Below are 4,146 nucleotides of genomic sequence, written 5' to 3' on the forward strand. Positions count from 1 at the left end.
AGAACCAAAAGCGACATGAGGTAAAACTTTTTCACACAGCGGGTGATCTGGAATGCACTGCCTGAAATGGTGTTGGAGGCAGATTCAATCATGCCTTTCAAAAAGGAATTGGATAAGTACCTGGAGGAAAACATTTTGCAGGGCTATGGGGAAAGGGCGGGGGAGTGGGACTAGGTGAAGTGGTCTTGCAGAGAGCCAGCATAGGCTCGACAGGCTGAATGGCCTCCTTCTGTGCTGTAACCATTCTTTGATTCTATGAATCCCTTCAGTCTGCTTTTCCCTCCACTCACTGGTCAAATTCACCAGTGACATCCTCTATGATCATGGCACAATATCTCTCCTGAATCTCACTGCGGTGTTTACCATGGTTGATCATGCCTCTTCTCCCTTGTCCATCTACATGGGTCTGCCTTTGCATGATTAGATTCCTACCTGTCCCAATGCAGCCAGCTCATCGCCAGCAATGGCTTCTCTCACTTCGCAAGGTCACCTCTGGTGTACCCCAAGATTTCATCCTTTGCTTTCTCCATTTTTACATTTGCATGTTGTCCTTGACAACACCATCCATTGGCATGGGGTAAGTTTATATATTTATGCAGACATCTAGTTCACCACTTCCCTCAATTCCACAAATATTTTAGCATGTAAAATTAAGGTACATGGGATTGGGGGCAAGGTACTGACTTGGATAGAGAACTGGTTGGCAGACAGAAAGCAAAGAGTTGGAATAAACGGCTCTTTTTCCGAGTGTCATAGAGTCATACAGCACAGAAAGAGGCCCTTCAGCCCATCGCGTCCGCACCGGCCATCAAGCCCTGTCTAATCTAATCCCATTTTCCAGCATTTGGTCCGTAGCCTTGTATGCTATGGCATTTCAAGTGCTCATCCAAATGTTTCTTGAATGTTGTGAGGGTTCCTGCCTCTACCACCCTTTCAGGCAGTGAGTTCCAGATTCCAACCACCCTCTGGGTGAAAAAGTTTTTCCTCAAATCCCCTCTAAACCTCCTGCCCCTTACCTTCAATCTATGCCCCCTTGTTATTGACCCCTCTACTAAGGGGAAAAGTTCCTTTCTATCCACCCTACCTATGCCCCTCATAATTTTGTATACCTCAATCAGGTCCCCCCTCAGCCTTCTCTGCTCCAAGGAAAACAACCCCAGCCTGTCCAGTCTTTCTTCATAGCTGAAGCGCTCCAGCCCAGGTAACATCCTGGTAAATCTCCTCTGCACCCTCTCCAAAGCAATCACATCCTTCCTATAGTGTGCCGACCAGAACTGCACACAGTACTCCAGCTGTGGCCTTACCAGCGTTTTGTACAGCTCCATCATAACCTCCCTGCTCTTATATTCTATGCCTCGGCTAATGAAGGCAAGTATCCCATATGCCTTTTTAACCACCTTATCCACCTGTTCTGCTGCCTTCAGGGATCTATGTACATGCACACCAAGGTCCCTCTGATCCTCTGTCTTTCCTAGGGTCTTACCATTCATTGTGTATTCCCTTGCCTTGTTAATCCATCCAAAATGCATCACCTCACACTTTTCAGGGTTAAATTCCATTTGCCACTCTTCCGCCCATCTGACCAACCCATCTATATCGTCCTGTAGCCTGAGGCTTCCCGCCTCGCTAGTTACCACCCCACCAATTTTCATGTCATCTGCGAACTTACTGATCATACCTTTTACATTCACATCCAAATCATTAATGTAGACCACAAACAGCAAGGGACCCAGCACCGATCCCTGCGGCACCCCACTGGACACAGGCTTCCAGTCACAAAAACAACCTTCGACCATCACCCTCTGCCTTCTGCCACTAAGCCAGTTTTGGATCCAATGTGCCAAGGCACCCTGGATCCCATGGGCTTACCTTCCTGACCAGTCTCCTATGCTGGACTTTATCAAAAGCCTTACTGAAATCCATGTAAACCACATCCACTGCACTACCCTCATCCACACACCTAGTCACCCCCTCGAAAAATTCAATCAAATTGGTCAGACATGATCTTCCCTTGACAAAGCTATGCTGCCTCTCCAAGTGGAGACCAATTCTGTCCCTCAGAATTTTTTCCAATAATTTCCCTACCACTGATGTTAGGCTCACTGGCAGGCAGTGACTAGTGGGGTACCGCAGGGATCGGTCCTTGGACCTCAGCTATTCACAATATATATTAATGATCTGGACGAGGGAACTAGATGTAATATCTCCAAGTTTGCAGAAGACACAAAGCTGGGTGGGCGTGTGTGCTGTGAGGAGGATGCCGAGAAACTCCAGCATGATTTGGACAGGTTGGGTGATTCATTAAATATATTAAATATGGCAGATGCAATATAACGTGGATAAATGCGACGTTATCCACTTTGGTATCAAAAACAGGAAGGCAGGTTATTATCTAAATGGCAATAGATTGGGAGAAGGGGAAGTGCAACGAGACCTGGGCGTCCTTGTGCACCAGTCGCTGAAAGTAAGCATGCAGGTGCAGCAGGCGGTTAAGAAGGCAAATGGTATGTTGGCCTTCGTAGCGAGAGGGTTTGAGTACAGGAACAAGGATGTCTTGCTGCAGTTGTACAGGGCCTTGGTGAGACCACATCTTGAGTATTGTCTGCAGTTTTGGTCGCCTTATCTGAGGAAGAATGTTCTTGCCATGGAAGGAGTGCAGCGAAGATTCACCAGGCTGATACCTGGGATGGCAGGAATGACGTATGAGGAGAGATTGGGTCGATTGGGCTTGTACTCGCTGGAGTTTAGAAGAATGAGAGGGGATCTCATCGAAACTTATAAAATTCTAATAGGACTAGACAGACTAGATGCTGGAAGGATGTTCCCGATGGTCGGGGAGTCCAGAACCAGGGGTCACAGTCTAAGGTAAGGGGTAAGCCATTTAGGACAGAGATGAGGAGGAATTTCTTCACCTAGAGTGGTGAACCTGTGGAATTCTCTGCCAAAGAAGGCAGTAGAAGCCAATTCATTAAATATATTCAAGAAGGAGTTGGATATATTTCTTAAGGCTAAAGGGGATCAAGGGATATGGAGAGAAGGCAGGAACAGGGTACTGAATTTGGATGATCAGCCATGATCTCATTGAATGGCGGAGCAGGCTCGAGGGGCCAAATGGCCTACTCCTATCTTCTATGTTGTCAGACTGCCTAGCCAACATCAAGTTGTGAAGGAGCCAGAATTTCCTCCAATTGAACATTGGGAAAACCAAAGCCATTATTTTTGGTCCTACCAAAAACTCTGTATCCTTGCCTGTTTGCATCTCTCTCCGATTGCTTGCTCAGGCTACACCAGATAGTTTGCAACCTCGGTCTCCTGCTCAACCCAGGAGTTTCAAATGCCGTATTCTAGCCGCCATCATGAATGCTTACTTACACCTTCATTTCAACCTCATTTCCATCCAGCTGAAACCCAAATCTATACTTTTGTGACCTCATGTTGATTTCTCCAACACCCTCCTCGCTGGCCTTCAAAGTTTCATCTTCCATAAACTTCAAAACTCATGGATACATAAGAGACAAGCAGAATGATTGAGGGGATGGATTATGAGGAGAAATTATGTAAATGAGGTATGTTCACACAGGAAAAGAGATATGATTGCTGTTTTTACGATTCTAAAGGAACTAAATAATGTAGATCATGACAAGCTGTTTCACCTTGTCCAGAACAGTAGAACCAGAGGACATGGCCTGCACTTGAAGGGGCGTAAATTCAAAACTAATCTGTGGAAATATTCCTTCAGTGAGCGAGTGATAAAGCTAGCGAACAGGTCCCTAGGGAGAAGGTGGAAGCAGAGAGTGTTGATTCATTCAAATGCAAATTAGATGAATTTCTTTTTTTTTAATTAAAATTTGGGATACAATATAGGAGTCACTTGCAACAATTTGGCACGGGTAGCATGCTTGGGTGGAACAGATGACTCTGGACCTATTGTTGCCAAAGATTTCTACTACTGGGGGTTTTCCACACGTCATGTCTGGGTCTGTTGATTGCTGTGATAAGTCAACGACGCCATTATTAATGGCCCAGAAATTCGGGTCTCCACGGGTGAGTACGCACAGGGTACTCACCCGTAGGCCGAATGGAAGTGCCGGTTTTCTGCATGCACTGCGCATGCGCGGGAAACCAGCATTTCCGATCCTCTGAACG

The sequence above is a fragment of the Somniosus microcephalus genome, chromosome 1 (genome assembly GCF_052327205.1).
Source record: "Somniosus microcephalus isolate GS21.2 chromosome 1, FLI_Smic_1.0, whole genome shotgun sequence".
Classification (NCBI taxonomy): Eukaryota; Metazoa; Chordata; class Chondrichthyes; order Squaliformes; family Somniosidae; genus Somniosus; species Somniosus microcephalus.